Here is a 12591-nt window from a genome sequence, read left to right as displayed (position 1 = left end):
CGTCGGCCCCATGGCCGAGGCTGAAGCTCGCGTCCTTTCTTCTGCGGCGCTGACGCGTGTCTTCAGCCACATCTACCTTCGTGTCCCTGGCGCCAACCTCGACGAGCTGCTGGAGCCCATGGACAACGAGCGCTCCGCCACTGCTCCTGAAGCCGTGAAGGGCCGAGCGGAAGCCCTGCTGGCAAAGTTCTGCGTCTTTGCCACTGTGCCCAGGGCAGGTGCTGCTGATTCTGCCGCCTCGGGAGGTGGAGCTGATGGAGACAACACCACCACGGAGGCGGGGCTCCTGGCGAATGACGGTGTTGCCCAAGGGTGATCTTCTCGCGGCTTCTTTCCTGTTTTAACTCCTACAATATCCACCATGCCTCGTGGAGGCGTTTAAACTTGCGTTTGGTATCATGAAGACAATTATGGTTTGTAATATTTGCTTCTGAATTTGCTTCGAGATTTTGCGGTTTCCTTCCTATTTGCTTTGTGTTCTACGTCGGCAAGGCCCGGCCCCGCGCATACCTCAACCGCCGTTAGCCCCGACCAGATCACCAGGACGGGACCAAGGAGTGAGGGGCTACGTGACAAGTTAGGCTCCTGAGTCGCGAAGCTCAGGAGTCCCCCTTGACGCGCAAATAGCAAATAGGGAGGGAGTGTAGGGGTAGGTCTGGCGTTCTACATCGGCAGGGCCCAGCCCTGCGCATACCTCAACCGCCATTAGCCTTGTGGAACTAAGGAGTAAGGGGCTACATGACCAGTTAGGCTCCTGAGTCGCGATGCTCAGGAGTCCCCCTTGACGTTCAAACGGTCTTCATACCTTGGCTCCGCTCGGGGAGAGGCGCGCGACGACCAGGTCCAAGGGACCTGGCTGGGTGGCGTGCGCTCGGGCGTGACCCGGGCGCAGCCCTCGTGTCCAGCCCCCTCGCGTGACGCTCCCGAGGGGAGGTGTTGCGATGAGGCCAGACACTGAGCTCTGGGCTCCCTGAGGTTGATATGGTCGTGGGCCGCCCTCAGTTGTTTATCACCAGCGCGGAGCATAGCGCTTCCGTATGTGTACGGGCATAGATGCTCCTCGGCAGTGTCGTCAGCCAGCACGGAGCATGGTGCTTCCACTAGTACGTGGGAGGGGGGGCTCCGGGAGGAGCCCACGGGGCGTGTACAGCCCCACCCTGACACGTGGCTTGCACGGCAGGGCTAGACGAGGTGTATCTGGGCACTCGTGAGCCAGCGCGGGACTCACGAGGGCCTACCTCAAGGCGGGTTGCGCCTGGTCTTGAGCCTTGGATGGCTGTGTATTCCTGTGAGATGGTTAGATACAAATGCTCTACGTCCTCAGGTCCCGGCCCTCGAGCAAGCTCAGCCGCCGCTGGTATGCTAGGTCGTGATGCCGTGGACAAGGCCAGGGGGTGAGGGCTGGAGAGCCAGTAAGAGCTCCTGAGTCATGATGCTCAGGAGCCCCCATTTCAACGCGCAAGCGATTTGCATGGGGGAGAAGAGGCCCGTGGCAGGCGGCAGATGATAATCATAGGCAGGTTAAGCATGAAAGGAAAATCAGCTTAGATAAATGCAAAAGGGATACATGCCACTGGGTCAGGCCTGAGCGGCTTGGGGATGATGCAGCCCGAGGGGTGCCCCCAACAAGGTAAACTGAAGATATAAGCAAAAGGGATACATGCCGCAGGGACGGACCTGTGCGGCCTGGGAATGATGCAGCCCTGAGGGTGCTCCCAGCTGAAATGAACTCGAAAGGTGTCACCTGGTACCATTATAGAGGAGGTGTTGGAGTAGCTAAAGATGCACGGTGAAGAGGCCGGCCCTCGCGAGCCACCGGATCCCTGAGCCTTGGGAGGCTCTTGGGGTCCAGGCGGTTCTTCAAGGACCATCTCCATCTCCACCAGGATCGCGTGATGCCTGGCCTCCTGAGCTGCCAGAATGCTCCACAGATGGCGCTGGTGAGTAGCATCCGCGTTCGACGGGCCGAAAGGCATGCGAACGTAGCTGTGCGGCGGGCCCTCGCAACATCCCACGAGTGAAGGCCATAGGCGCTCCTAAGACGCGGCTCGGTTGAGCCCTAGGAAATCGATGCAGACACGCAGCCCGCCATCCTCGCCTGGATGGGGAGCTATGCCAGGCAGGCGGCGATCGTCGCGCATGGCTCTTGCTTTCTGAAGCTCCTGAGTGGTCTTGGTGATGAACTCCCAAGGGTTGGGCTTTCCACACCCCATGCCTCCCTGAGGGAAACATGCTGCGAAGCACGCCTCCAAGTGGTGCCCGAGCGCCTCCCTCGTAATTTTGGCAAAGTCTAAGGCCCTCAAGAAGAGAGCCCCCGAGCCCTGCCCGAGGAGGGCACCGGGCGTGCCTTCCTATGCAATGGAAAGAGGCGCCCCTTGCACGGGCGTAGATCCTGATGCGGCACCTCCTGAAATGCCAACCTCCTGAGGCCTTGAGCTGGGCGATGTCTTCTTCTTCTTGGGAACTGCCTCAGGAGGGTTCTCGCCCTTGTTGTTTGGGTCCTTGATTGATGCAGCTTGGAAGGCACGCTCGAGGGAGCACACCGCATCCTTTTCTTTGCAGGGGACTGTGATGATTCCACCACTTCTTGGCATCTTGAGGACATTGTAGCCATGGTGGGTCACCGCCATGAACTTGGCCAGGGCCGGACACCCGAGGATGGCATTGTATGGCAGGCGAATGTGTGCGACGTCGAAGTCGATGAGCTCGCTATGGTAGTTGTTGTGTTGTCCGAAAGTGACAGGGAGGCAGACCTGCCCTATCGGGGTAGTGGAGCCGTCAGTAACTCCTGAGAAAGGCTTGATAGGCTGGAGTTGATCATATGGCACTTGAAGGTTGTTGAACATCTCGACAAACAAAACATTGAGCCCTGCGCCGCCATCGATGAGGGTCCTGGTAACTTGCACGTTGCTGATGACTGGGGAACAAAGCATTGGGAGGACGCCAGCGGTAGCCGCACACTTTAGTTGATCTGCTGAGCTGAAAGTGATGGCGCACTTGGACCACTGATAACCCGCAAGTATACGGGATAATTGTAGCCTCTTTCAATAAGTAAGAGTGTCGAACCCAACGAGGAGCTAAAGGTAGAACAAATATTCTCTCAAGTCCTACATGCCACTGATATGACTCTACGCACGCTTAGTGTTCGCTTTACCTTGAACAAGTATGAAACTAGAAGTACTTTGTAGGTGTGATAGGATAGGTTTGCAAAATAATAAAGAGCATGTAAATAAAAACTAGGGGTTGTTTAGATAAAGAAGCAATAAAGTAAGTATTAGTAGAGAGCTTTTTGTCACGAGAAAGTTATTTGTCCAAGGCAATCGATAACTAGACCAGTAATCACTATTGCAATTTTATTTGACGGAGAGGCATAAGCTAACATACTTTCTCTTCTTGGATCATATGCACTTATGATTGGAACTCTAGCAAGCAACCGCAACTACTAAAGATCACTAAGGTAAAACCCAACCATAGCATTAAAGTATCAAGTCCTCTTTATCCCATACGCAAACAACCTACTTACTCGGGTTTGTGCTTCTGTTCACTCACGCCACCCACCATAAGCAAAGCATGAACATATTGCAAACCCTACAGCGGGAATCCCTCACGCTTGGCGACACAGAGAGCACCATAGGACAGCACCAATAATAAAACATGCAACTCAAACCAATCACGGTCATCAATTAACCCATAGGACAAAACGGATCTACTCAAACATCATAAGATAGCCATACATCATTGGGAAATAATATATAGCGTTGAGTGATGTCTACTACACAACCTTCTTCTTGTAGACGTTGTTGGGCCTCCAAGTGCAAAGGTTTGTAGGACAATAGCAAATTTCCCTCAAGTGGATGACCTAAGGTTTATCAATCTGTGGGAGGCGTAGGATGAAGATGGTCTCTCTCAAACAACCCTGCAACCAAATAACAAAGAGTCTCTTGTGTCCCCAACACACCCAATACAATGGTAAATTGTATAGCCGCCCTAGTTCGGCGAAGAGATGGTGATACAAGTGCAATATGGATGGTAGATAAAGGTATTTGTAATCTGAAATTATAAAAACAGCAAGGCAACTGATGATAAAAGTGAGCGTAAACGGTATTGCAATGGTAGGAAACAAGGCATAGGGTTCATACTTTCACTAGTGCAAGTTCTCTCAACAATAATAACATAGATAGATCATATAACAATCCCTTAGCATGCAACAAAGAGTCACTCCAAAGCCACTAACAGCGGAGAACAAATGAAGAGATTATGGTAGGGTACGAAGCGACCTCAAAGTTATTCTTTCGGATCAATCTATTCAAGAGTTCGTACTAGAATAACACATTAAGACACAAATCAACCAAAATCCTAATGTCACCTAGATACTCCATTGTCACCTCAAGTATCCGTGGGCATGATTATACGATATGCATCACACAATCTTAGATTCATCTATTCAACCAACACAAAGTACTTCAACGAGTGCCCCAAAGTTTCTATCGGAGAGTCAAGAACATGTGCCAACCCCTATGCATAGGTTCATAGGCGGAACCCGCAAGTTGGTCACCAAAACATACATCAAGTGGCACATGATATCCCATTGTCATCACAGATAAGCACGGCAAGACATACATCAAGTGTTCTCATAAAAGACTCAATCCGATAATATAACTTCAAAGGGAAAACTCAATTCATCACAAGAGAGTAGATGGGGAGAAACATCATAAGATCCAACTATAATAGCTTAGCTCGGGATACATCAAGATCGTGCCATAGAGGGAACATGAGAGAGAACACGAGAGAGAGAGAGAGAGATCAAGCACATAGCTACTGGTACATACCCTCAGCCCCGAGGGTGAACTACTCCCTCCTCATCATGGAGAGCGCCAGGATGATGAAGATGGCCACCGGTGAGGGATCCCCCCTCCGACAGGGTGCCGGAACGGGCTCCCGAGAGGTTTTTGGTGGCTACAGAGGCTTGCGGCGGCGGAACTCCTGATCTATCTTCATATTCGATGTTTTTAGGGTACGTAGGCTTATATAGGCGAAAGAAGTCGGTCGGGGGAGCCTCGAGGGGGCCATGAGAGGGTAGGGCACGCCCAGAGGGGGTGGGCGCGCCCCCCTGTCTCGTGGCTTCTTCGATGACCCCCCAGCTTGCACTCCAAGTCTCCTGGATCATAATCTTTCCAAAAATCACGCTGCCGAAGGTTTCATTCCGTTCGGACTCCATTTGATATTCCTTTTCTTCGAAATACTGAAACAAGCAATAAAACAACAATATGGGCTGGGCCTCCGGTTATTAGGTTAGTCCCAAAAGTAATATAAAAGTGTATAATAAAGCCCGTAATCATTCAAAATAGATAATATAATAGCATGAATGCTTCATAAATTATAGATACGTTGGAGAGGTATCAGCATCCCTGAGGGAGTCCTGGACTAGGGGGTGTCCGGATAGCCAAACTATCATCATCGGCCGGACTCCAAGACTATGAAGATACAAGATTGAAGACTTCGTCCCGTGTCCGGATGGGACTTTCCTTGGCGTGGAAGGCAAGCTTGGCAATACGGATATGTAGATCTCCTACCATTGTAACCGACTCTGTGTAACCCTAGCCCTCTCCGGTGTCTATATAAACCGGATGGCTTTAGTCCATAGGACGAACAACAATCATACCATAGGCTAGCTTCTAGGGTTTAGCCTCCTTGATCTCGTGGTAGATCTACTCTTGTAATACCCACATCATCAATATCAATCAAGCAGGACGTAGGGTTTTACCACCATCAAGAGGGCCCGAACCTGGGTAAAACATCGTGTCCCTTGTCTCCTGTTACCATTCGCCTAGACGCACAGTTCGGGACCCCCTACCCGAGATCCGCCGGTTTTGACACCGACATTGGTGCTTTCATTGAGAGTTCCTCTGTGTCGTCACCGATAGGCTCGATGGCTTCTTCGATCATCAACAATGACGCAGTCCAGGGTGAGACCTTTCTCCCTGGACAGATCTTCGTATTCGGCGGCTTTGCACTGCGGGCCAATTCACTTGGCCATCTGGAGCAGATCGAAAGCTACGCCCCTGGCCGTCAGGTCAGATTTGGAAGTTTGAACTTCACGGCTGACATCCGAGGAGACTTGATCTTCGATGGATTCGAGCCACAGCCGAGCGCGCCGCACTATCACGATGGGCATGATTTAGCTCTGCAGCCGGACAGTGCCCTGGAGGCCGCACACGAGTCCTCTCTGATCCTCAATTCGGAGCCGGCTGCGCAGATCGAGGATGGGTGGCTAGACACCGCCTCGGGGGCTGCAACCTCTACGGTGATGGAGCCGAACACTGACTTTGTCCCTCATGAAACTCATGACTCCGAGGCGCTGGACTCCTCGCCGGACTCCGAACCTCCCGCGCCCCCTCCAATCGAATCCGATTGGGCGCCGATCATGGAGTTCACCGGTGCGGACATCTTTCAACACTCACCTTTCAGCGACATCTTGAGTTTGCTAAAGTATCTCTCGTTATCAGGAGAGCCCTGGCCGGACTACGGTCAGGACGGTTGGGATGCGGATGACAAAGAAATTCAAAGCCCACCCACCACCCACTTAGTAGCCATTGTCGACATGCTAGACTTCGAATCCGAAGACATCGACGGTATGGACGACGATGTCGGAGACGACCAAGAACCAGCGCCTACTGGGCACTGGAAAGCCACCTCATCATATGACATATACATGGTGGATATCCCAAAGGATGGGAATGGCGAAGGAATATTGGAGGATGACCCCTCCAAGAAACAGCCCAAGTGCCGTCGTCAGCGGCGCCGCTCTAAATCCCGCCACAGCAAGAATGGAGATTCTGGCACCGGAGATAATAACACCCCAGACAGTGCCGAAGACAACCCCCTCCAGCAAGATTCAGCACAGGAGGACGGAGACGCCAGCCCTCATGAGAGAGCGGCAGACGAAGAGGTAGAGGATTACATGCCTCCCTCCGGAGACGAGGCAAGCCTCGACGACGACAACGAATTCATCGTACCTGAGGATCCCGTCGAACAAGAGCGTTTTAAACGCAGGCTTATGGCCACGGCAAACAGCCTCAAGAAAAAGCAGCAACAGCTTAGAGCTGATCAAGATCTGCTAGCCGATAGATGGACTGAAGTCCTTGCGGCCGAAGAGCATGAGCTCGAACGCCCCTCCAAAAGCTACCCTAAACGCAAGCTGCTCCCCCGATTAGAGGAGGAGGCATATGAACCTGCATCACCAGCGGACAATACGGCTAACCGACCACCCTGTGGCCGCGACAGAGAGGCCTCTAGGCCCTCCACTAGAACCGTACCCCGGCATCGCTCGAAAAGCACAAGGCCACAGGGGAACGCTCTGGACTTGCGAGATATATTGGAGGATAAGGCAAGACAATCAAGATTGATCTATGGATCGCGTGGGCCCCCATGATACGTGACGACAACCGTCGCGCCGGACACAGTAAGTCCGGTCGGGCCGAACACAGTAGACAAAGCTCTTTTGAACTTCGTCGTGATATTGCCCAATACAGAGGCACCGCACACCCACTATGCTTCACAGATGAAGTAATGGGTCATCAAATCCCCGAAGGGTTTAAACCCGTGAATATTGAATCTTATGATGGCACAACAGACCCCGCGGTTTGGATCGAAGACTATCTCCTTCATATCCACATGGCCTGCGGTGATGATCTTCACGCCATCAAATACCTCCCACTCAAGCTTAAAGGACCAGCCCGGCATTGGCTTAACAGCTTGCCAGCAGAGTCAATTGGGAGTTGGGAAGACCTGGAAGCCGCATTCCTCGATAACTTCCAAGGCACGTATGTGCGACCACCAGACGCTGACGACCTAAGCCATATAATTCAGCAGCCAGACGAACCGGCCAGACAATTCTGGACACGGTTCCTAACTAAGAAAAATCAAATCGTCGACTGTCCGGATGCGGAGGCCCTCGCGGCCTTCAAACATAACATCCGCGACGAGTGGCTTGCCCAGCACCTAGGACAAGAAAAGCCGAAATCCATGGCAGCCCTCACATCACTCATGACCCGCTTCTGCGCGGGTGAGGACAGCTGGCTAGCCCGCAGCAACAACCTCAGCAAAAATTCTGGCAGTCCGGATATCAAGGACCGCAATGGCAGGTCGCATCGCAACAAAAACAAACGCCGCATTAACGGCGACAATAGTGAGGATACGGCAGTCAATGCCGGATTTAGAGGCTCCAAACCCGGTCAGCGGAAAAATCCATTCAAAAGAACTACTCCGGGTCCATCCAATTTGGACCGAATACTCGACCGCTCGTGCCACATACACGGCACCCCCGAAAAGCCAGCTAACCACACCAACCGGGACTGTTGGGTATTCAAGCAGGCAGGCAAGTTAATTGCCGAAAACAACGACAAGGGGCTGCATAGCGATGACGAGGAAGAGACCCGACCGCCGAACAATAGAGGACAGAAGGGTTTCCCCCCACAAGTGCGGACGGTGAACATGATATACGCAACCCACATACCCAAAAGGGAGCGGAAGCGTGCACTCAGGGATGTATACGCGATGGAGCCAGTCGCCCCGAAGTTCAATCCATGGTCCTCCTGCCCGATGACTTTTGATCGACGGGACCACCCCACCGGCATCCGCCACGGCAGATTCGCCGCATTGGTTTTAGACCCAATCGTCGATGGATTTCACCTCACCAGAGTCATGATGGACGGCGGCAGCAGCCTGAACCTACTTTATCAGGATACAGTGTGCAAAATGGGCATAGACCCCTCAAGGATTAAACCTACAAAGACGACCTTTAAAGGCGTCATACCAGGTGTAGAGGCCAATTGTACAGGCTCGGTTACACTAGAAGTGGTCTTCGGATCCCCGGATAACTTCCGAAGTGAGGAGTTAATCTTTGACATAGTTCCGTTTCGCAGCGGCTATCATGCTCTGCTCGGACGTACCGCGTTTGCAAAGTTCAACGCGGTGCCGCACTACGCATACCTGAAGCTCAAGATGCCAGGCCCTCGAGGAGTCATCACGGTCAACGGAAACACTGAACGCTCTCTCCGAACGGAGGAACATACAGCGGCTCTCGCGGCAGAAGTATAGTGCAGCCTCTTAAGGCAATTCTCGAGTCCGACCGTTAAGCGACCGGACACGGCTAAACACGCCCGGAGTAACCTACAACAAGACCACCTGGCACGTTCTGAGCATGCGTAGCAATGCAGCCCCAACCCCAGCCCCTGCAAAATTACAAGACAGGTCCTTCGCGTACATCATTACGCTCTGGAGATACCATGGGCACAGGGGGAGGGGCACGACCACGATAGGCCCAGAATGCGGCTTAACCACACCAGGGGCTCTCAAGTGTGTCGTTCTTTTTTTTCTCTCTTTTTCTTTTTTTTACCCACAGGACTTCGTTCATCAGAGGCCCTGTCCGGTAGTAGACCTGCCAAACCCACGATGCAACAGCCAGGGAAAGAGAAAGGCTACAATGAATATCCAGGTGGTCTCCATTACGAGCATTAAATCTGTTTTATACACCATTCCGCAGCCTACCTCTGGAGGGGGACATGTTTAATAGTCTCATCCCTTGCTTATCGCACCATTTGTATCGTTCTGCATTCACAGCAGTATTTCTTGAATAAACAATGCAACACCTTTTTGCTTATAATTGCATTTCTTTCTTATACATATATGACATGTTGCATCCGTACACTTTGGTACGGCTAAATACACCAGGGGCTTATGCTGCCCGCATCATGGTGTGATAAGTCCGAACACTTTCACAAGTGCGGCACCCCGAACTTATAGCATTATATGCATCGGCTCCGAATCATGTCTTGGGTCAATAGTTGGGTTTGCCCGGCTCCCATGTTTTGGTACCTTATGTTCCGTTGTATCGGCTAAGGTAGCACTGGGAGAACCACTGCGATTGCGCCCCAGTTGAGCTGGACGAGCGCCTCAGTGGAGAAAGCTAAAACTGACCATCATGATGAGGCGAGAGTCGGTCGCTGTTCGAGAGGTTTTTTCGAGTCCCTAAAGACTTATGCCGCTTAGAGCGAGGAACCGGCTTTGTCCGGCCCAGGCGTGGATAGCGCCCCAAATTCGGCCTTCCGAACACTAGGGGCTTCGCCGAAATTTAAAATTATAGAATTCTATGGCTAAGTGAGAGTGTTCAAGCATTATAAGTCCGGTTGCCTTGTTCGTTGTGTTGAGCGCCTCCCTAGATGGACCCAAAAATGGGAACAAGAGTGCTCAAATTTATCCCGAACACCCCAGCACTCGTGGCATGGGGGCTGAAGCCGACGACTTGCCATCTCTCAGATTTGATAAACGGCCGCACAGAAGGTAATATTTTAAATTAACAAGCGTTGCTTAGCGCATATGAACAAAGTTTTCAGCGCACAGGATAACAAAATGCGATTCTACTCAAATATTACATCTTTGGAGCACTCACCCGCAATAATGCGGGCACCCTTCAGGACACTCTTATAATACATCTCGGGCGTGCGATACTCCTTGCCCGGCGGTGGCGTGTCCGTCACAAGCTTCTCAGCATCCATCTTGCCCCATTGCACCTTTGCGCGGGCAAGGGCCCGACGGGCACCTTCAATGCAGGCGGAGTGCTTGATGACTTCAACCCATGGACACGCATCCACCAGCCGCCCCACCAGGCCGAAGTAGCTCCCAGGCATGGCCTCCTTAGGCCACAGCCAAACTATGAGGCCCTTCATGGCCTGTTCGGCCACCTTGTGGAGCTCGACCAGCTGCTTCAGCTGGTCTCTAAGGGGCACCGGATGTCCGGCCTCAGCATACTGATACCAGAAGACCTTCTCCGTCGAGCTCCCCTCCTCAGCCCTATAGAAAGCGGCAGCATCGGACACGCTGCGGGGCAGATCTGCGAACGCTCCTGGAGAGCTCCAAATTCGGGTAAGTGATAGGTAATTCACACTCACATGCTTACTTTGCATGAAAAATGCCTTACCCACCGCTATTTTCTTCAACGCCTCGATTTCCTGGAGGGCCTTGTAGGCTTCGGCCTTAGCGGCTTTGGCACTCTCAAGAGTCGATGCAAGCTCGGACTCTCGAGTCTTCGAGTCACGCTCCAAACTCTCATGTTTTTCCACGAGAGCCTGGAGCTCTTGCTGTACCTCCGCCACCCGCGCCTCCTGCTTCTCTCGCTCGGTGCGCTCTGCGGCCACATTACGTTCGGCCGCGGACACCGCCTCCTTCTGGGTCGCCACCTCGTTCGTGGCCCCTGCAATACCCATGTTATCCTTGTCATCCTTCTTGCAACCAAATCCTTTTCTATAAGGTACAATTTTAATAAGGTGTTACTCACCTTCCTTATCCTCGAGCTGCTTCTTGGCACGGCCGAGCTCGTTCTCGGACCGCTCGAGGCTTTGCTTCAAAGTATTGACCTCCGCAGTCAGGGCAGCAGAGGTCAGCAGCACAGCCTGCAATCCCATATTGACATACTTTTTTATGACTCCTGCATATATATTTTTAGATCCTCAGTCTGGCTTTTCTTTCCGAATATCGAACCGAGCATCAGGGGCTACTGTCTATGCGGTACTATTTTACATATATCAAAATTCTTACCTCAAAGCCTGTTAGAAGGCTGCTGCAGGCTTTGGTCAGCCCGCTCTTAGCGAGCTGAACCTTCTGAATCACCGCACTCATGATAGTGCGGTGTTCCTCTTTGATGGAGGCGCCGTTGAGCGCCTCCAGCAAGCTATCCGGTGCCTCCGGTTGGATGGAGGCCGCCGGCATCACGGTCTTGCCCTTCTTACGAAGGGGCCGCCCGCCGGACTCCGGAGCCACTACAGGTTCCGGGGCGGAGTCCGGTGCAAAGTCTGAGAGGTTGCCCTGCGGCACCTTCGGGGCCTGACCTCCAGGCGGGTCCCTTCCTGGGATCCCACCTCGGCATCGTCCACATCACGGGGGGTGGAGGCGGTCGGAAGAGAATCCATATCCGACGCACCCAAGGACCCGCTCGACGAAGCGGGAAGATCGTCCTTGGGCGGACTGCAGGGTTGTATGCGGCATTAGAAAGACACCATGTGGCGAAAAGAAAAATCATGAAGTTATTAGGGAATCCTGATACTTACGATCTCGCTAGGGGCTTGGCCCTTGGAGGCCAATCCTCGTCTTCGTCGCCGGTGTTGGCAGAGCAGTCCGGGGAAGAGTCCTTCCCTTCTTGGACCCTTCGGCCTCCCTCGTTGGGGAGGCCTTCCTTTTCTTCCCTCCCCCCGCTGGGGGAGAGGCCTCGTTCTTCTCCTCCTCGCCTTTGTGGGAGGAGTCTGCCTCGGAGTCATCATCCGATGACACCTGAAAACGGAAACTCTTTCGAGTGCCCGTGGCCTTCTTCTTGGCCTTCTTCTCCGGCACCACGTGGGGTGCCGGAGCCAGCAGCCCCGTTAAGCGGGCGTCCGCTGGGTCTTCTGGCAATGGGGCCGGACAGATAGTTTGTTCGGCCTTCTTCAGCTAGTCCTGTCAAAGGAGGGGGAGTTTAGATCCCGCATAGAGTCAAACTATGGAAAACAAGTGTCCCGTAAAGGGCAAAATCGCTTACCTCGCTAGCCGGACGCTGCGAGC

The sequence above is a fragment of the Triticum dicoccoides genome, chromosome 5B (assembly GCF_002162155.2).
Source record: "Triticum dicoccoides isolate Atlit2015 ecotype Zavitan chromosome 5B, WEW_v2.0, whole genome shotgun sequence".
Classification (NCBI taxonomy): Eukaryota; Viridiplantae; Streptophyta; class Magnoliopsida; order Poales; family Poaceae; genus Triticum; species Triticum dicoccoides.
Note: the sequence above shows the minus strand (reverse complement) of the source record.